We start from the raw sequence: 22,615 nt of genomic DNA, 5'->3' as shown, positions 1-22,615 counted from the left end.
ACACTAGGGACAATTTAGCCTTCCCAATTCACCTGTAGCATGTCTTTGGACTGTGCCTTTGCACCCGGAGGAAACCCACACGAATGCAGGGAGAACATGCAAACTTCTCACAGAAATGCCAACTGAGCCGAGGTTCAAACCAGTGACCCAGCGACCTTCTTGCTGTGAGGCGACAGCACTACCTACCGCGCCACTGCTTCACCATATATATATATATATAAAGCTATAAATCACTCCCCCTTTTAATTTATTTCTTTTTTTCTGTGTAGAATATAGCTGAGATTTTAATTTTCATTTATAAGGGATTTATAAAGCATCAATAGTCCTCACTTTAGATTAGCTCACAAAACTGCATGAAGTTGAGTTTATAAAGCATTTATTATTAGACAGAGTAACCATTACTATATGCCTGATTAATAAGATATATAAATGTTGGGTAACACTATAATAACTGCACACAATGAATTATTTATGAAACATTAGCAAATAGTTAGTTGAACGTTTGTTAAGCATTAACGCTACATTAATAGGCATTAGTAAGCAGTTTATAAATTATATTTATAAATATAAATTACAAATATTATTGACTTATAAGCACAATTATAATGTGCTTAATGATTGTTTTCATACTTGGTAAATAATGCAATACTTAATTTAGTAATGAAAAATACATCATTAACAAACCAGATATTTAAAAGTAGTAGGTGTTTTTTTTTTTTAGATAATTCAGAATGTGCAAGTAAATGATTAATAAACTATTCAAAATAACATTGATAATTCTTATTATTCAGGCATATAATAAGTTGTTTAGTATGTTAATAAATGCTTTATGAACTCAACTTCATGCAGTTTTGTGATCTAATCTAAAGCGAGGGCTATTCATGCTTTATAAATCCATTATAAATGACAATATAAGGCTCAGTTACATTATATACAGGGAAAAAATGACTATTAATTTCTACTTATTACAAGATGCTCAAATGAAACTGTATCAAATGAAAAGTAAATCATTGCAATCTTGTCTAAATATAAAATTGCTTTACACGTAATGTATTGTTAAATTATTATATTGTTGTTTTATCAAATGATGTTGTATTTCGACACTCCTGTTATTCAGCAATGTTTAAAATTTACAGTAATTGTATTTGTTTAGGTACGATTGCAAATACTTATTGTTTATTTGATACACAGTAGGTAGTGCTGTCACCTCACAGCAAGAAGGTCGCTGGTTCGAGCCCTGGCTGGGTCAGTTGGCATTTCTGTGTAAAGTTTGCATGTTCTCCCTGTGTTGGTGTGGGTTTCCTCCAGGTGCTCCTACATGCGGTACAGGTGAATTGGGTAGCCTAAAATGGTCCGTAGTAAATGAGTGTGTATGTGTATGGATGTGTCCCAGGGATGGGTTGCAGCTGGAAGGGCATCCGCTGCATAAAAACATGCTGGATAAGTTGGTGGTTCAATCCGCTGTTGCGACCCCGAATTAATAAAGAGAGAAAACCAAAATGAAAATAAATGAATAAATGAATGATTCTGAGCCTTTAATTGTCATTTATAAGGGATTTATAAAGCATCAATATTCCTCACTTTAGATTAGATCTCAAAACTGCATGAAGTTGAGTTAATAAAGCATTATTTAACATGCAGAAAAACGTATTATATGCAGGGCTCCAAACCGGTTCAAGGAACGGAAACGAAAAACAGAATCAAATGACATTTTTCAGGAACAGAAACGAAAACCGAAAAAAAAAGATCAACTTTAATCGTTCTGAACAGAAATGTTTACAGTTAAACGGTTAATAATGTTATTTTATCGTTCTCTTTATTATATTATTTTTGGGAGACAAAAAGCATTAATTTAAAGCATGTGAACAAATGCGACGGTGACGCTCGTTTTTATATAAACTATAAATGTCTGGCCGTGATGCGTATTTAGGCCTATGCCAGTCTATAAAAGATAATGTAGCTTAAAACACTTTAAAATTTTAGAGAACGTAATACAGTTTGCACAACCAATGTTTGGTCTTAATAACCTGCCCATAATTAAACGTCATGTAGCCTACTTTTTGATTACTTGACCAGCGGATTAATGGCAGCACCAGCGGATAAACGAGATCTGAGCATAATAGGTATGACCAATATGTGCATAACCAATATGCAAAGTCAAGAGAGTGCACGACTCCATAGGGTAACGTAGCCTAAACTGCGCACACTTGATTATGTAATGTGTGAAATCGTGGACGCATCTCAAAGAGCAAAGCATAACTTATTAAATGCCCATGCTTAATCGGTCATCGATAAGGTCTATCGGTTTTAAAGGGTTACCGACAATAAATCAATCGAGTAATCGTTAGCATCCCTAGTTTAATCAATGAATGTGTTAAATTTTATATTTATATTAAAGATGAATAAGGCAAGAATATGATAATGATACTTTTTAGATTTTTACACCTACAAAAATATCTTGTGGTAGTGCACTTGTTTAATAAAAATCTTTGTAAATAGGTTATCTGTAAAAAACGCAATCAGAGCCAATGACATGTAGAAGTAGTGTTGCCTAAACGGCTATTAAATTTCTAATAAAATTAAAACCAAAGTATAAATCATTGCATTTTTCGTTTGATAAAAATATACAGAAACGAGATAAAATCATAAGGATGCTAGTTTGTAATTTATGTTAATAATAAATAAATGACATGCTTAGACTATAAGCTTAACGGCTATACGCTGCCAATAGGCCACTAATAAATATTATTTTACTTTGTACTGGATTATAATGTATATTTTACTATAAAAACTAAATATAGCATGTCTTACTGTCATTTAAAACAAGAATTTCAAAATACACATCAAAACTGTAGACCTGCAGTGTGTAAACTGTATACAGGGGGTGTTGGTCAATCAATAGCCTACAGCACATAATTGAACTAATTATGATGCTAACTGTAATATAGGCCTACGATATATTTTCTGGTGTTTAATTTTGCATGAGCAAATAGCAGTATAGCCTAAAGTAAATTTTTTAAAAAGATTTTACTAATATTAATAATAATGGATATAATAAATTTAAATAATAATTGCACTGTGCAGTGTACTAAATATTTGTATTAGGCTACATGACTGAAAAACTATTTCATAACAATTTTCATAATTTTTACTGCTATTTCATATTATACAACATCTAAATGTAGGGCCGGGCCTGCGCTCGATACCAAGGAGTGGGGCTGTGTGTAGAGTGAACCGATTGGATTTTCTTTTTTTTTTCTTTTTTTTTTAGCCCTGATTATATGCCTGAATAGTAAATGTATAAATGTTCATTTATATAGTTTTTTAATCATTTATTTACTCATTCTTAATGATCTTAAAAAACACCAATTATTCTTAGACAGTTTGTAAATAATGCAATACTTCATTTAGTTATGAAAAATGAATTATAAACAAAGTATGAAAACACAAAAATTGAGCACATTACACATGCTTATAAGTCAACAATAGAGCATCTAGCTGTGTTTATAAACTGCTTACTATTAATGTAGAGTTAATGCTTAACAAATGATGTCTATTTGGAGTTTTGGTGGCTTGGTTATATGATGAAGGTCTCTTTGCATTTGTGGGGTTCAGTTCTTTATTAATATATTTTAAAATATTTTTAATGTTTTTTTTTTCAAATAGTTAAAATACGACAGAAACAGAAATAGAACATACTGGTGGGTTTTAAGAGTTTACCCAAAAATGTACATTATATTATTAATTACTTGCCCTCATCTCACTCTAATCCCCTGAGACCTTCATTCTTCTTCAGACTCAAAGGAAGATAACTTAGATGAAGTGCAAGAACTCCTCATCCTCCATAGACAGCAAGGGATTGAAACAATTTGAAGGAGAGGAATTAATAAAAGAATCTTCATTTTGAGGTGAACTAACCGTTTAATATTATTTGCTATTGCACTTAACTAAATGTGCACGCAGACATGGAAGAGTTATGTGGAAGCTTGTTATACCCAATGAGAACTGCTTTTAGACAAGCAAGAGAGTTTCATGGATTTTGTGTTTACTGTTTTTTTGTGTTTAAAGTTTTTGTGGAAATTATTTATAATAAATATAACATTTATTAAATCTATTCTGGACCATTTCCTGTTTGGATCTTGAGGTTCCTTCTGTATTCAAATTACATTTCTTATAAACTGACCTGCTCTTCAAATGAAAATTCTAAAGCAGTTTACTGTCAAATTACTTGATTGAGGTTTAAAATTTAATATTAGTAAGGGTGCTGATCTGATCCCCACGTTGCCTAAAAACCGGTAATGTGTGTGTAGAACTGGTCCTTACTTTGACTAAAAAACGGTAATGTGTGTGTAGATCTGGGGCCTCATGTATCAACGCTGCGTACGCACAAAAACTTTGCGTACGCCAGGTTTCACGCTCAGAATAGCTCACGTTTGGATTTACTAACGATGAACTGAACGTGGGAATGTGCGCAGCTTCACGGCAGCTTTCTGGCAGGCGTACGCACATTTTTTGTGCGTGTCTGTTTTATTTCCATTGGCGACTCTTAGAGGCAGTTGTGTTAAATTCCTCTCTACAAAGTGTCTGAGCCTTGCAATGGCAGCTTTTTGAGACGGGTTCATATAGTAGGTATGTAACATTTCCATACCATACAGTTGACCAGCTAAACATTAAAGCGCAAATTGCAGCAGTCGCAATGTAATCTATTAACTAATCTAATCTATCAATTATTTATTATTATATGTACTGTATTATTCCACTTGTTATTCAAAATAGCAAGTTTATTTATATATTTATATCCGGCGCGTACTGTTTTAGACAATAATAATTAGTGACTGGGAACAGAAGATGAGAACAAATAAACGTTAGAAATAGGTGTTTGTAATGGCAGCATCAGACGTAGTTCTTCAAAATGTGTATTTGCTAATAATAGCACGCGCTCGGCCTGTATCTGGCTCGGAAGCGCCGGTGTCGATTTCACCCAGAACCGGGCAGAGCTCACTCCTCCGCGGTAAACAATTCGCCGTCTGATTCCATGAGATGTAACGTTATGATAGATGCACTATGTAACTGTGATTTTTTTTCTACACATACTTTTATGTGAGAAGCAATGACCATTCGAATATGGTATAAATAACATGGTAACAAGGTATATTAAACATAAATATGACGTAGAAACAATTTACTAAACTTGAATTATTAAGCATGATTGAACAAAATGTTTGAATTTAGTAATGTAAATGTGTGGTTTTATTTTTTCTAATGTTTTTTTGTGATAAACTTGTGTTCAGTTAAACTGTACATTTGAATAAATGAACTTTTATTATGAAAAGAGGTTAACTTACCCAAGTTAAATAACTTTATTTGATCAAATTGTCAAAATAGTGCACTACTAACTTATATTTTGTTAAATGGTTTGAAATGTGATAACTGTATTATGAAATCTGATAACTATATTACTATTTTCTGTTTTGGTCTTCTTTAGAGAATTTTACACTACGTCACATATATTAATACTGCTTTGCATATGTGGTATTGTATTGATATTATAAACTGTGAAGTTTAACCTTATATAATATTTTAACAGTGAATGAATGGTGGTAAGAGTCAAAGCAGAGGATTAAATCCTTTGAAAGATGCTGCTCATCATGTGAGGTTGGGGAAGGATAAAGACATGCTTACGTGGAGGTACATCAGTGACATCAAAGGTACCAAAGTTTTGTACATGTTTTTTCTTACTGCAGGTAGTCCCCAGTTATTGTTTCATTATAAGCATAGTGTATAAAATGTTAAGATGCAAAAAGGAGTTTAATTTAACACAAAAAAATTAAGTCATGAACGATGATTTGATGACAAGACATTATAAATGTCAACAAATAACATTTAAATAATAATAATAATAATAAAAAGAAATGTCCTAATTGAAAACCACACTTTAAAATGTTAATGTTTAATTTAAGAGTCTAAAAAATGCTAATATTAATGATTTCCATATTAGTGAAAAGTTAAAACTATTAAAGATTGTACACTATCCAGGGCCTGATTAACCAATGGTTAATAACACACATTGATGGAATAAGCCATTTACACAAATTTTGTCAGACAAGTGATGTCTGACCGACAGAGACAACATAACTAAATAGCGCCAGTGGTGTAGCTTGTAATGCACAGCAACATGTTTTGACGCGATTGATCATCAACTCGAGTTCTAATATACCGTCTGCTGAACTTATTCTTATTTTTTTTCTCCCCATTGGATATCAGATGGGAAATACATTTATTTTTAGGAAACATTTAAAAAAAAATTAAAATAATGCAAATGTTAAATAAAGTCACAAGTGCCTCGTGTGTTTTGATGATGTTTATCTTATTTCTCTAAATAGGTATTTTAAATATATAATAAAGTTATTTTCAAATGTTAGCAACATCTTAATAGAATTCATTTGTATTTATTTATTTGTGACGTTAGTCACTAGGGGTGTAACGGATCACTGTTGATCCGTGATCGATACGGATCACAACCCACGGTTCGGAATGCGCGTGACCCGTAGATTAATAACTTTTTTTGAACTTGTAGGTTAATCCAACATTTATAACAATCGCAGAGAGATCGCCTCCCGTGTCATTCAAATTGCATGAATGAAAGCATTTTGGCTTCCCTGTAAAATATAATGATGACGTTGTGGGACCTACATAAATGCTTTTGGCTATTAAGGTGTTTTTTTGTCACTGTTTGTTTAGCCTGCATTAATGCATTCATTATGGTAAGAATAAAATCACTGTTTAATGAAACAAGATGCTGGTGAAAGCAACTACATTGTGTAACCAACAGATGGCGACAAACAAACATCAAAACTATGTAATTGAATAGGTTTTCAAATATAATACACCTACAGTATAATGAAACATGAAGTTTTATGTGTGAATTGTTGAATCATTAATTGAAGATAAATATATGTTGTGCAAGATTTCTATATATTTTGCATTATCAGCAACAGTAGCAAAGATCATATTTCATATTGAATACTTTTTTTTAGCTGGTTATTTCCTGATTTTTATTTTTTATTAAAATTACAGGTTCTATGTTCTGTTTGTTAAAAGCAATGTTTTATGCAGTAACATTTTTGTATAAATGGAAAGCAAATTGTCTCCTCCCTTTTTTGCTGATCCAAAAAATGGTCCGATCCATAACTCAAAAAACGTAGAGTGATCCGAACTGCAGATTTTGGACCCGTTACACCACTATTAGTCGCCCTTTCCCAAACCCTGGTTAGCCTGTCGATTATCATTTGCCACAACTAGCGCTACTTCACCCATATTCTCCTACCTCATGGCTCTGTTGAAGAGCATTTAATAGGTTGCACATGTCTTAATAAAGGTTGCCTCCCTCTCTTTAAAAACATTTTTTTTAGAAACTAGGCATTTCCTCTTAGCAAATAGTCAATATCATATATTAGGGGTGTAACGATACACTCAGCTCACGATACGAAGTGTATCACGATATAGTGTTCACGATTCGATATGTATCACGATATTTGGAATAAAAATTGAAAATTTAACTGAAATGCAAATTTTACCAAGTAAACTATTTTTTATGTATTTCTTTTGTTTCAACTTGTTAAACTGAACCTTCTTTTAGAAAATATATTAAACAGGCCTGTCTCTGGAAAATAAAACAATTTAAAAACTTCTTAAAAAATATTATTGCAATGACAGAGACAAAATTAAGGAACAATTTAAGTAAAGGTGCAAAAAAATAAGCTTTCTATTCAATTGAATTTAACAGTGAGAGCTTAAGGCTTTGCTTGGTCACTTGCGTTTTTTGTGTGTGCAAAAAAAAATCTACATTTCCAGGTAATCAGCAGTTCTATAAGATAATCCTGAACTTATGTGTATCTGTCTGAGAGGTTTTTATGGATGGCTGTCTTCATGTTGGGCATGAGTGACAGGGTGGCCGTCTTATCATTACACAGGACAGTCGTGACTCTTTTTAGCAGTTTAGGCAGGTTTACTATTTCTTCGGCGTCGCTGATGTCGGCGCTATCAAGTGTATCATGTTGACGTGCATTTTTGTGTACCTCTGTACTCAAATTTAGCTTTAAAGGGTTAGCTCGTCGTAATCATAACTCTAAAATCGATATGATTGTTTAAATAATGTGTACGTTTTCGGTTTCATTTACACTGCTAAGTGCTGTTCAAACTTCCCACGCTGCTCCTGAAAGATCACTCTGTTCCACAAACTGAATGTTGTTTACTACTTTATTAGTCACAACCTGCAGGTTCTGTTCACTGAAGCAGACGCGCGCGTATGGCAAGCCGTTTTAGCATTTAAACCTTTGTTCTGACTATCCATAAATATATGTAATTAATATTTAATTAAATTCATTTAGAGATATCTCTAATTATATTTTGACTAGTCGAATTATAATTATGACTAGTCAAAATATAATTAGAGATATCTCTAAATATATTTATGGATAGTCAGATCAAAGGTTTAAATGTTAAAACGGCTTGCCATACGCACGCGTCTATCATAGTCCGCCCTTTGTAGTAACAGCTCACGGTCAGCTCATGTCATGTGTGATTTTGCGGCCGCCAATACATCATATGAAGACAGAATGATATTTTAGGGTGAATTGTACCTTATAAATACAGTATGTGACTCTTTCAACACCATTAGGAGGTATCCCTGTCGCTGTGCAAAGTATGTAAATCACTGTGAAGACTTTAAAACTTAGGATGTGTGACCCAGTATGCGTGTCAAAAAGCGGACGAGTCTAAAGCAATTACTGTACAACCGAAATGTTGCCAGACGTCTGATTTTGAGAGGATGGGCCATCCTCTATTTCAACTCCACTCATCTTGGTTTGCTAACATTACTGCTGCTGCAATCTGAACTCACGTGCGACAGCAGGTGGAACGTAGCTCACGTGCAAACAGCTCAACTAATAAGAGAAAACGGACGTCATATCGTAATCATATCGTCATAACGCCACGATGCATATCGAGACATTTTTGCATCGCAATAAATCGTACAACGATAAATCGTTACACCCCTATCATATATTATTATTATCATTGTATTTAAATTGTCAGAAAATGTCACCATGTATAAAAAGCATGCAGATTTTTTCCTTTCCTTCTTTACTTTTTTTAACTAAACAGCATGCTTTAATTGGTGAAGTGCTTGTAAGTTTTGAAATAACCTGCACTGAATTGAGCGGACTGTAGTGTAGTATTTGCCGTAGATCAAAATGAGTGAACAAGTGGATTTGGCAATCACAAGAGAAAAAGAGGAGAGGGTGCATCTTTATTGAGGCATGTTTCATGTATTCACTCCTTCAAACAGACCCATGATGAGGAGAATGAGAGTATAGAAGACGTTATGGTAATGTTATGTGCAAGCTAGCATTAACCAGGTGGAGGATGCTAATGGCAGTGCAGACTGGATTCATCGTGTGTCTGAGGGCGTACTCGCACTGTACAGTTGCCATGAACCAGGCTGAAGCATGCTTTTCCCCCCTTCCGTCTCCCCCTACGGCCTGCACTCACATTGCATTCGTGCCTGGGCAGTCTTGTCAACGAACGTGCTGTTCAGTAAGCGCTCTCGCAAAGCACAGTGGAGAATAGTAATAAATACCTTTTAAAATATATATTTTAGTACTGCTTCAGTTAACTTGAACAAGTGTACTTATACCATCAATTTTCATTTTCATAAGAAAATTTTCATTTTCTTAAAAAATAAGTTAAATCTTTGTAGACTATATATATATATATATATATATATATATATATATATATATATATAATTTATTTAAAAAATGTGGGCAATATATTATAGATTTGTTTTGAAAAAAATGTATTCTATTCTTATTTTTTTTAATACAGACCTCTTGAGTTCTTAATCCGGGCCTGACACTATCAAATAGTAAAGTATTAGATAATTGTTTTGGGCCAGTTTCCTGTACAGTGTACTTTTTGTGCACTATTAAACCAACATAATGAATTTTTTCAATGATTTAGTTTCTTCTGTATCAGTTTTCACTGTCCAGAAAAGTTTGTGATGCATACTCTGTGGAGTCAGTGTTCATGTGTTGACAGAACTGTTTTTATTTGGCAGAGTTACAATTTTAATCTTGTATAAAAAAAAGTACCTTGTGTTTAATTTTAAAACATTGTTCTGCACGATATCACAACATACAATTGTAATTTTAGAGTGTGTCATGTGGAGGAGTTGACCTTCTCTCCTGTAACAAACATGAAAAAGCAAAGGTAGGGTATATTGGATTTTATTTTAAAAATTGGCATATTTTGAACCGTATGTAGTATTAAATATAATGTTTAATAATGTCTGTTTAGCACACACTTGAGTTGTTTTAGCTTTATTTTCTGTGTTTTGATTATGTTTTTCAGTCTCTTCATGAGCCATTATCTTTGAATTCTGAACAGAGTGAGCTTCAAAGAGGTTTGTCTATATAATTGTCTTTTAAATGTTGATCTGAAGAGATATTTTCTTATTGTTCCTGTATCTGTGCAGTTATTTTTATATAATAATACATTTAATATGGGTGTAGCGATACATTATTATATTGAGAATCGCAATATAACAATTCAAAGTTTTTTCTTTAGATTAGCCTCTATTCACACGGTGAGTATTATGTGTAAGATTAAACGTTTACACAGTTGCAGTATAAACTACTGTTGTTAAATGATGAAAATAATGCAAGTTGAAATCTGATGATGACAAATGCCTGGTTATACCAGTGAAAATGATCTATTTGCATGTGGACCATAAGAGAGTGCAAGCATACATCTAACACTCATCTTCAGAATTTTGAATTTGTATTCTGATGTCATCTCTGTCCTGTGCATTAAAGACCAATTTAAAGTTTAACATGCCAGATCTATGCAAAATTGAGCATTTTAACCATTACTAGGCCTACATATTATAATAATATTGTTTTTTACCACATTTGAGAAATAACAAATATTACTAATATTTAAAGCTTTTTTTTATAGCTTACAATATTGAGATATCAAGAGAAACAATGTCAAGTTTGCTGACCTATCAATAGGCTATTGTTTTAATATCTGTGTGTTTGCTCATGGTTTATGAGGACCAAGTATGTCTATTTTATGTGAGTTAGCAGCAAGCTATTGTTATATCAAATATGTGTGTTTACTCATAGTTTATGAGGACATGATTGGTTATGGAAGACTTGAAGCTTTCAGTAAGTGAATGTCATGTTTTCTTCATCTTTCTTTGCTTCTCTCTTTCGGTACCTCCATGAGCCCGTCGCTTGGACAAACACAAACAGAGTTGTTTTCTACAGAGGTTTGTTAATTCTTTTGTCAAGCTATTTTGACACTCCTTAAAGGCATAGTTCACCCAAAAATGAACATTTACTCACTATTAATTTACCCTCAAGTGTTTCAAACCTTTATGGGTTTCTTTTTTTCTGTTTAATAAAACAAATGAGATACTTTGAAAAAAGATGGAAACATGTATCCATTGACTTACATAATAGAAAACACAAATAATATGAAAGTCAATGGTTACAGGTTTCCATCGTTTTTCAAAGTATCTTCTTTTGTGTTTAACAGAAAAAAGAAACCCTTAAAGGTTTGGAACACTTGAGGGTAAATTAATAGTGAGTAAATGTTAATTTTTGTGTGAATCATCCCTTTAAGTGCTAAAATGACAGTTACATATTTCTGCTAAATGCAGTGTAGCAGTCCTGTGTGATTAGTCATGGTTTATGAGGACCAAGTATGTCTATTAGATGTGACTTAGCAGTAGGATAATGTTTTAATAAATCTGTGTGTTTCTTCATGGTTCATAAGGACACAGTATGTGTAGGTTGACATAGTGCTAGCAGTAGACAATTATAACGTGTGTTTCTTCGTTATTTGTAAGGGCATGATTTGTTATGCGTGACTTAAAGTAATTTAACAATGTTAAAAAAATCTTATCTTTGCTTCTCTTTTTCAGTACCTCCCTGAGCCCGTCACTTTGACCAACACAGAGTTGTTTTCTACAGAGGTTTGTTTATTCTTTTGTCATGTTATTTTGACACTCCTTAAAGGGATAGTTCACCCAACAGTACAATTGTGTCCTCATTTGCCTACCCTTTACTTGTTTCTTTATTTGTTCTGTTAAAGACAAAACAAAATACTTTTAAAAAGATGTAAACCTGTAATTCATAGTAAGTAAATGTTCATTTTTGGGTGAACCATCCCTTTAAGTGCTAAAATGACAGTTTCTTAATTAGACTAAATGCAGTGTAGCAATCCTGTGTGTTTAGTCATGGTTTATGAGGACATGATTGGTTTTGTGAGACTTTCAGTAAGCGAATGTCATGTTTCCTTCATCTTTCTTTGCTTCTCTCTTTCAGTACCTCCATGACCCAGTCACTTTGTCAAACACAAACAAAGCTGTCTTCTACAGAGGTTAGTTAATTCTTTTGTAATGCTATTTTGACACTCCTTAAAGGGATAGTTCACCCAAACAGTACAATTGTGTCATCATTTGCTCACCCTTTACTTGTTTTAAATCTTTATGGGTTTATTTTTTCTGTTGAACACAAAAGAAGATACTTTGAAAAAAGATGGAAACTTGTAACCATTGACTTCCATATTATTTGTGTTTTCTATTATGGAAGTCATTAGCCCCTTTCACACAGTGATACCGGTAAATATCTGGAAAATTTCCGGAAAGACTTTACCGGTATATTCAAAAAAGCGCTGTTCACACAGGCGAGGACGTTACGGAAATATTCCGGAAAAGAGCATTCACACATCCATTCCAAAATACCGGTAAATTCTGACAACATTCACCACAAATGAGCTTTAAACGGCTGCGCTTGTATTTGTAAACATTTGACTAAATTACAAACTCTGTGGATGATCAATATTGTGAACATCTTTCGCAGGATCACTTTCGCATGTCGAGATGTTCATAATATGTGCATGTGCAAAGCTTGAAGGTAAACAAACAACGGCTTATCATAAGCATCTCATCGATGATTATTTACACAGTTATCATTAAGAAGAACATATAAACGTGATCTGACTAACTTCTAGCAGCTAAATGTGTCTGGAAAAATATTCAAAGGCTTTTATCCTCACAAACCGCGCAGACGTAAATGCGTCTGACTGTTGTGATTGGCTAAAGCAGACGTCTCACGTCAGCACGTTCTAGACGTGCACGCGCTTATTACGGGAATCTTCTTTTTGCATTCACACAGCGCAGCATTCCGGCACATTGCCGGTAATGTTACAACTTCTCTTTCCGGAAAATAGCAAGAACGAATTTACCGGTATTTTCAAAAAGGACCTGTTCACACATACTATTTTCCGGAAAGGTCTGTATGTGTGAAAGGGGCTATTGATTGCAGGTTTTCTTCTTCCATCATAATATCTTGTTTTTGTTGTTTATCAGAAGAAATAAGCACATAAAAGTTTGGAACACTTGAGGGTAAATTCATAGTGAGTAAATGTTCATTTTTGAGTGAACCATCCCTTTAAATGCTAAAATTACAGTTTCCTTTTTCAGCTAAATGCAATGTAGCGGTCCTGTGTGTTTAGTCATGGTTTATGAAGACACAGTATGTCTATTTAATGTGACTTAGCAGTAGGATGTTGTTTTATGGAAACTGCGTGTTTCTTCATGGTTTATGAGGACACAGTATGTGTAGTTTTACATGGTGCTAGCAGTAGACTATTATAACGTGTGTTTCTTCATGGTTTATGAGGGCATGGTTTGTTGTGCAAAACTTAAAACAGTAAGTAAACGAATGGTAAATTTTCTTTATCTTTGCTTCTCTCTTTCAGTACCTTCATGAGTCCGTCACTTTGACAAACACAAACAGAGTTGTCTTCTACAGAGGTTTGTTAATTCTTTTGTAATGCTATTTTGACACTCCCTAAATGGATAGTTCACCCAAACGGTACAAATGTGTCATTATTTGCTTACATTTTACTTGTTTCAAACCATTTTGGGTTATTTCTTCTGTTAAAGACAAAAGAAAGTACTTTAAAAAAAGATGTAAACCTGTAACCATAGACTTCCATAGTAGAAAACACAAATAATATGAAAGTCAATATTCATTGGTTTTCAAAGTATCTTTTGTGTTTAATAGAAGAAATAAACCCATAAAGGTTTGGAACACTTGAGGGTAAATTAATAGAGTAAATGTTGATTTTTGGATGAACTATCCCTTTAAGTGCTAAAATAACAGTTTCCTATCTCTGCTAAATGCAGTGTAGCAGTCCTGCGTGTTTAGTCATGGTTTATAAGGACCAAGTATGTCTATTAGATGTGACTTAGCAGTAGACTATTGTTTTATTAAATCTGTGTATTTCTTCAGGGTTTATGAGGACATGATTGGTTATGCGAGCCTTAAAGCTTTCAGTAGTTTTCTTCATCTTTCTTTGCTTCTCGCTTTTAGTACCTATATGAGCCTGTCACTTTGACAAACACAAAGACTTGTCTTCTACAGAGGTTTTTGTAATTGTTTTGTCAAGCTATTTTGGTACTTTAAACCAATCATGTCCTCATAAACCATGAAGAAGCACACATTATAAAACAACAGTCTTCTGTTAACATTGTAAAACTACACATACTGTGTCCTCATAAACCATGAAGAAACACAGATTTAATAAAAAAAACATTGTACTGCTAAGTCACATCCAATAGTCATACTTGGTCCTCATAAACCATGACTAAACACACAGGACTGCTACACTGCATTTAGCAGAAATAGGAAACTGTAATTTTAGCACTTAAAGGGATGATTCACCCAAAAATTAACATTTACTCACCATTAATTTACCCTCAAGTGTTCCAAACCTTTATGGGTTTCTTTTTTTCTGTTTGACAAAACAAATAAGATACTTTGAAAAAAGATGGATACCTCTAACCATTGACTTTCATATTATTTTTGATTTCTATTATGGAAGTCATTGATTGCAGGTTTTCTTCTTCTGTCAAAATATCTAGTTTGTTTGTAGGTTTGGAACACTTGAGGGTAAATTAATAGTGAGTAAATGTTCATTTTTGGGTGATCAATCTCTCTGAGTGTTAAAATGACAGTTTCCTATTTTTACTAAATGCAATTTAGCAGTCCTGTGTGTTTAGTCAGGGTTTATGAGGACCAAGTATGTCTATTGGATGTGAGTTAGCAACAGGCTATTGTTTTATTAAATCTGTGTGTTTACTCATGGTTTATGAGGACACAGTATGTGTAAGTTTACATAGTGCTAGCAGTTGACTTATAACTTGTTTCTTCATGGTTTATAAGGGCATGGTTTGTTATGCGTGACTTAAAAAGTCCCTTCAAGTGCTAAAATTACAGTTTCCTATTTCTGCTAAATGCAGTGTAGCAGTCCTGTGTGTTTAGTCATGGTTTACGAGGACCAAGTATGTCTATTGAATGTGACTTAGCAGTAGACTATTGTTTTATTAAATCTGTGTGTTTCTTCATGGTTCATGAGGACACAGTATGTGTAGGTTTACAATGTTACCAGTAGACTTATTTCATAACGTTTGTTTCTTCATGGTTTATGAGGACATGATTGGTTTTGTGAGACTTAAAGCTTTCAGTAAGCGAATGTCATGTTTTCTTCATCTTTCTTTACTTCTCTCCTTCAGCACCTCCATAAGCCAGTCGCTTTGTCAAACACAAACAGAGTTGTCTTCTACAGAGGTTTGTTAATTATTTTGTCAAGCTATTTTGACGCTCCTTAAAGGGCTAGTTCACCCAAAAGTACAATTGTGTCATCATTTGCTCACCATTTGCTTGTTTTAAATCTTTATGGGTTTATTTTTTCTGTTAAACACAAAAGAAGATACTTTGAAATAAGGTGGAAACCTGTAACCATTGACTTCCATATTTTTTGTGTTTTCTATTGTGGAAGTCAATGATTGCAGGTTTTCTTCTTCAATCAAAATATCTTGTTTTGTTTTTTATCAGAAGAAATAAACCCTTAAAGGTTTGGAACACTTGAGGGTAAATTCATAGTAAGGAAATGTTCATTTTTGGGTGAACCATCACTTTAAGTGCTAAAATGACAGTTTCCTATTTTTACTAAATGCAGTTTAGCAGTCCTTTGAGTTTAGTCATGGTTTATGAGGACCAAGTATGTCTATTGGATGTGACTTACCAGCAGGCTATTGTTTTATTAAATCTGTGTGTTTCTTCATGGTTTATAAGGACATGATTGGTTTGCGAGACATAAAGCTTTCATTAAGCCAATGACATGTCTTCTTAATCTTTCTGTGCTTCTTTCTTTCAGTATCTCAATGAGCTCGTCACTTTGACAAACACAAACAGAGCTGTCTTCTACAGAGGTTTGTTAATTTTTTGTCAAGCTATTTTGACAGTCGTTAAAGGGATAGTTTACCCAAAAATGACAATTGTTTCATCATTTGCTCATCCTTTACTTGTTTTAAATCTTATGGGTTTAATTCTTCTGTTAAAGACAAAAGAAAATACTTTTTAAAAAAAAGATGGAAACCTGTAACCATAGATTTCCATAATAGAAAATACCAATAATATGAAAGTCAATGGTTACAGGTTTTCATCAGTTTTCAAAGTATCTTTTGTGTTTAACAGAAGAAATAAACCCATAAAAGTTTGGAACACTTGAGGGTAAATTAATAGTAAGTAAATGTAAATTTTTGGGTGAACCATCACTTTAAGTGCAAAAATGACAGTTTCCTATTTTTACTAAATGCAGGTTAGCAGTCCTGTGTGTTTAGTCATGGTTTATGAGAACTAAGTATGTCTATTGGATGTGACTTAGCAGTAGGTTGTTGTTTTATTAAATCTGTGTGTTTCTTCATGGTATATGAGGACACAGTATGTGTAGGTTTACAATGGTTTGCATAGTGCTAGCAGTAGACTATTATAACATGTTTCTTCATGGTTTATGAGGGCAGAGTAAAGGAGTACACCCAAAAACGACAATTGTGTCATCATTTGCTCACCCTTTACTTGTTTTAAATCTTTATGGGTTTATTTTTCTGTTAAACACAAAAGAAGATGGAAACCTGTAACCATTGACTTTCATATTTTTTGTGTTTTCTATTATGAAAGTCAATGATTGCAGGTTTTCTTCTTCCATCAAAATATCTTGTTTTTGTTGTTTATCAGAAGAAATAAACCCTTAAAGGGTTGGAATGCTTTGGGGTATATTAATAGCAAGTACATTTTCATTTTTGGATGAACCATCCTTTTAAGTGCTAAAGTAACAGTTTCCTATTTCTGCTAAATGCAGTGTAGCAGTCCTGTGTGTTTATTCATGGTTTATGAGGACCAAGTATGTCTATTGGATGTGACTTAGCAGTAGACTATTGTTTTATTAAATCTGTGTGTTTCTTCATGGTTTATGAGGACATGATTGGTTTTGCAAGACTTAAAGCTTTCAGTAAGTGAATTTCATGTTTTCTTCATCTTTCTTTACTTCTCTCTTTCAGCACCTCTATAAGTCAGTCACTTTGACAAACACAAACAGAGCTGTCTTCTACAGAGGTTTGTTAATTCTTTTGTAATGCTATTTTGACACTCCTTAAAAGGATAGTTCACCCAAAAATGACAATTTTGTCATCATTTGCTCATCCTTCACTTCCTTCAATCTGTGTTTCTTCATGGTTTATGAGGACACAGTATGTGTAGGTTTACATGGTGCTAGCAGTAGACTATTATAACATGTGTTTCTTCATGGTTTATGAGGGCATGGTTTGTTATGCTTGACTTTAAAAGTAAGTAAACGAATGTTGAATTTTCTTTATCTTTGCTTTTCTGTTTCAGTACCTCCATGAGCCAGTCGCTTTATTTTATTTTATTTTTTTTTTATTTTTTTTTATTTATTATTTTTTTTATTGGGATTAACAAGACAATACATCATAGTATACAATACAATAAAGGAAAAATTACAGAGTGTCTTATTTTCCTTATTTTCCCACTGTCCCCTTAAAATAAAATAAGTTCAAATGTATGAATTATAAACAAACATATCCTCTAAACAAAATAATAATAAATAAAATACAAGAATTAAAAGAAATTGTTAAGCAGTATAATAATAAATGAGCAAGTTTACGATACAAGCAAAATAAATAAAAAATAAATAAATAAAATAAATAAAATAATAATAATAACAATTGAAAAAAAATAGTAATTAAAAGTTCACATTAAGGAGTCAATATTTTCTCTTTTCAATTAATTACTGTTTATTAGATCTGATATCAACTAAACAAGGTAAGCCTTTGATATAGTCTAAAACAGGGTTCCAGGTCTTGTAAAAAGATTTGAGAGATCCTGCAAGTAAACATCTTAATTTTTCAAGTTTTATGTAACTAAAAATTTCTCGGATCCACATGTCATGTGATGGAGGAATCACCTGTTTCCATTTGATAAGAATGGCTCGTCTAGCTAGAAGAGTAGAAAAGGCAATAACTTGGCGAGATGCAACAGTCAGGTCAACTATCTCTGAAATACCAAAAAGTGCTGTCAAGGGGTTAGGGTCTAGATTTATGTTAGTAGATTTATTGAGAGTGTCAAAAACACTGGACCAGAAATTTTTTAATTGAGGGCAACTCCAGAACATATGAAGATGGTTGGCCGGAGACTGCTTACAACGATGACAGGCATCACTTCTATCAGGGAAAAATCTGGCTAATTTGGCATTGGTTAAATGAGCTCTATGGAGTACCTTACACTGCATTAGGCCATGTCTGGCGCATATGGAAGAAGAGTGGACCATCTTTAAAATATCCTCCCATTGTTCTTCCATAATATCAATGCCAAGGTCATTTTCCCAAGATTCTTTGAGAGACACTATAGGATTTTCATTTAGTGTACTTATTAAATTATAAATTGCTGATATTAAATGTTTCTGACCCGTATCTAAACTGACAAAATAATCAAGATGGTGTTCAGGAGGGCGGTTAGGAAAGTGGGGAAACAATTTCTTAACAAAGTGTCTGACCTGAAAGAAGCGAAACAAGTGACTGTTGGGGAGATTGTATTTAGTGGATAGGAATGAAAAAGATGTAAATACCCCGTCTTCATATAAATCCTTTACCTCAATGAGTCCATTAGCTGCCCAAATGCGAAAAGTGTTATCAGAACAAGATGGTGAGAAAAATTTATTGTTCAAAATAGGTGTATGGATAGATGTTTTATGTAAGCCGTAATGTTTTCTGAATTGAACCCAAATTTTTATAGAGTTAGTGACTACCAAGTTAGTTGAAATTCCGCTGATAATTAATGGAAGCTGGGAGCTGATAACAGAGTGCAGAGTGCCTTTTGTTGACACTATCTCTGAGTGAACCCAGGGGGCACAATTGTCAGCTGGAGGAGGATTCTTCCAGTAGAGAATCTTATTAATATTACAAGCCCAGTAGTATTGTTGGAAGTTGGGAAGTGCAAGTCCTCCTTTGGATTTAGGAAGTTGGAGAACTGATTTCTTGAGGCGTGCAGGCTTGTTGCCCCAGATAAATGAACGTAAAATACCATCCAAATTAGTAAAAAAAAGATTTCTTAATGAGAATTGGAACATGTTGAAAAAGATAGAGAAATTTAGGTAAAATAACCATTTTTACTAAATTAATACGGCCTACAAGGGACAAAGGTAGGACCATTTAGAAAAGTGTAATTTGATTTTATCAATCACTGGTTGGAAATTATTAATAAATAAGTTATTGAATGAGTTGGTAAAGAAAATTCCAAGGTATTTGAACCCACTTATAGCTATTTTAAAAGGAAAATGTGAGTATGAGATCTTACTCGCTTCAGAGTTGACAAAAAATAGTTCACTTTTCTGTAAATTTATTTTATAACCTGAGAGGTGACTGAATTTATCTAGAATGTCCAAAATCACTGGTAGGGAGGTGGCCGGATTAGAAATGTAAAGTAAGAGATCGTCAGCATAGAATGAGAGTTTATGTACTAAGCCATATCGTGATATTCCCTCAAAACCATTATGGCTACGGAGCCATATAGCTAGAGGCTCTATAGCAAGGTTAAAAAGTAAGGGGGAAAGGGGACAGCCCTGTCGTGTTCCACGTTGAAGGAAAAAAAGGGGTGAATTTAAACCATTAGTGTAAACTGACGCAACTGGTGATGAATAGAGTAACTTAATCCAAGAGATAAAGTTAGCATCAAACCCAAACTTCTCTAAAATAAAATATAAATAAGCCCATTCCACTCTGTCAAATGCCTTTTCAGCATCTAATGACAAAATTATTTCTGGTGAATCAGAAGGAGGTGAAAAAAGAATATTAAGAAGTCTCCTAGTATTAAAGAATGAGTGTCTCATTGGTATAAAGCCTGTCTGGTCTAGACATATTAAAGATGGTAGTATAGATTGGAGACGGCATGACAATACTTTAGCCAAAATTTTAAAATCCACATTAAGCAGTGATACTGGCCTATAACTGCTACAGTTGGTGGGGTCTTTATCTTTTTTAAGAAGCAATGATATTGAAGCTTCGCATAAAGTGGGTGGGAGGTGGCCTTCTTTAAATGAATCGTTATATAACCTTGCTAAGACTGGGGTTAGTGAGGAGGCAAATGACTTATAAAACTCGGCTGTGAAGCCGTCCGGACCTGGCGATTTACCAGATTGCATAGATTTAATTGCGTCTTGTATCTCTACCTCAGTGATAGGACTGCCTAAATTAATAGAAAGAGTTTCGTCAATTTTCGGAAATGTTAAGGCATTGAGGGAATCCCAGCTTGTAAAGTTCGAGGAATTTTCTGACATATATAATGTTTTATAGTAATCTAAAAATACAGAGTTAATCCCTTTATGATCTGATGTCAATTCACCTGTTGGCGCTTTGACTTTTGAAATCCACCTTGAGGTATAAATTGTGCGGGCTTGGTGAGCCAAAAGCTTACCGGCTTTGTCCCCATGTTCAAAGAAACGTTGCTTGCTTTGTCTAAGTTGTCTTGCTATTGTATTTGTCAGTAAAAGATTATGTTCTGCATGTAACTGTACTCGTTTATTATAAAGGGAAGGGGAGGGGGAAGAGGCATATAATATATCTAATTTGTGAAGATCATCTGTGATTGAAGACAATCTGGAAGTTTCAGTTTTCTTCAAGTGAGATATAAAAGAAATAATCTGCCCCCGCATATAGGCTTTAAAAGCTTCCCAAATAGTTAGACTACTGATATCTGGGGTCTGATTAAGTTCAAAATACAAATTAATTTTCGAAGCTACAAAGTTTTTAAAATTGTCATCTGATAATCTGGAAGAGTCTAATCTCCAGATTGGGGATGTAAGTCTGTTAGGGACTAAAACTACATCTATGGATACAGGGGAATGGTCGGAAATTACTATTGCATGATAGGTACATGCCTTGACGCAGTTAAACAGTTTATTATCAAGAAGAAAGAAATCAATCCTTGAGAATGTATGATGCACATGTGAGAAAAAAGAGTAGATTTTATCCTGAGGATGTTTGTGTCTCCAAGGGTCAGAGATACCCAACTGAGAACTATAGTCTGCCACTATTTTTGCCGACTTGGATAAAACTGATTGCTTAGAAGAGGATCTATCCAACACAATATCTTGAACCAGGTTAAAATCCCCCCCAATAAGTATATAGTGGTCAGCCACATTCGGGAGAATAGAAAAAAATTTTACAAAAAAGTTGTCGTCATCCCAATTGGGAGCATAGACTGAGGCCAAAATGATTGGGACATTGTTTAGCTTGCCTTGGACTACTACAAAACGACCATTTGGATCTGAAATTATATGCGACTCTTCAAACATAACCTTTCTATGCATTATAATAGCTGCCCCACGAGCTCTTTGAGAAAATTTGGAATGGTAAAAATTACCCATCCAGGGTCTCTTAATTCGTGTCAAATCAGAAGATTTTAAATGTGTTTCTTGTAGAAACATAATGTCAGCCTTTAGTTGCTTTAAATGTAATAAAACCTTGCCAGCCTTGACCCAAATTATTAATTCCTTTGACATTCCAGGAGATTAGACGCATCTCATTGCCATTCACTGTAGTTACACTAGCCATTTCCTGAGATCCTGATTTTGACAGACTCCATGTTGAAATAAAACATTAAAAAGTTAACAAAGAAACCAGAAAAAAAAGCAAGAAAGTAAAATAAATAAATAATTGAAATAAATATAAAATATTCCCCATAGAAAAAACCTAATTGAGCATTTAGGCTCCACATCATAAACCACTTCTACCTTTCTAGGTTAGGTACTCCCGCTTTTTTTTTATATTAAATTTACGTAAGTTAGCAGCTATGTTACAGATCAAAAATAATCTGAAACCTTACTTTCAAATGTCAAGTGAATGGAAAAAATACAAAAAATGTAGAGAACCATCTAAATATCTTTAGAAACATCTAAAAAACAAAAGAAACAAGTAACAATAGAATACTATGTATCATCTATTCAATCAATTGTTGTAAAATAGCAAAAACCAAATATCGATAGATGATCAAATAAGGCACTTAAACAGACCTCTATTATTTGCATTCTCTTACAATGGTAATCAATACAGTGAACAAACCATGATGCACATTGCACATAACAAAAATAAACAATGCTGTGACCGTTCTGATAAGAAAAAAGG

At 33.6% G+C, this 22,615-nt stretch overlaps 1 long non-coding RNA gene across 4 annotated transcripts in view; it reads left to right on the top strand.

Moving 5' to 3' along the window:
- Nucleotides 1-22,615, top strand: part of LOC137489318 (uncharacterized) — a 57,763-nt gene that overhangs the window by 18,743 nt on the left and 16,405 nt on the right. The window contains exons 13-23 of one of the 4 annotated variants that reach the window (XR_012384567.1): nucleotides 3,797-3,908; nucleotides 5,588-5,708; nucleotides 10,216-10,272; nucleotides 10,414-10,465; nucleotides 11,293-11,335; nucleotides 11,993-12,043; nucleotides 12,396-12,450; nucleotides 13,834-13,888; nucleotides 15,653-15,707; nucleotides 16,297-16,351; nucleotides 17,480-17,534. This is a non-coding gene — a long non-coding RNA (uncharacterized lncRNA). Of the gene's footprint in view, nucleotides 1-3,666; nucleotides 3,702-3,796; nucleotides 3,909-5,587; nucleotides 5,709-10,215; nucleotides 10,273-10,413; nucleotides 10,482-11,292; nucleotides 11,336-11,992; nucleotides 12,044-12,395; nucleotides 12,451-13,833; nucleotides 13,889-15,652; nucleotides 15,708-16,296; nucleotides 16,352-17,479; nucleotides 17,535-22,615 lie in introns of those variants that run through there. The other 3 variants (XR_012384568.1, XR_012384570.1, XR_012384569.1) reach the window with 3 other exon arrangements.

Source organism: Danio rerio, chromosome 8, assembly GCF_049306965.1.
Source record: "Danio rerio strain Tuebingen ecotype United States chromosome 8, GRCz12tu, whole genome shotgun sequence".
NCBI classification, from domain to species: domain Eukaryota; kingdom Metazoa; phylum Chordata; class Actinopteri; order Cypriniformes; family Danionidae; genus Danio; species Danio rerio.
The sequence above is the reverse complement of the archived record's forward strand: the minus strand, read 5'-3'. Positions and strand labels throughout refer to the sequence as shown.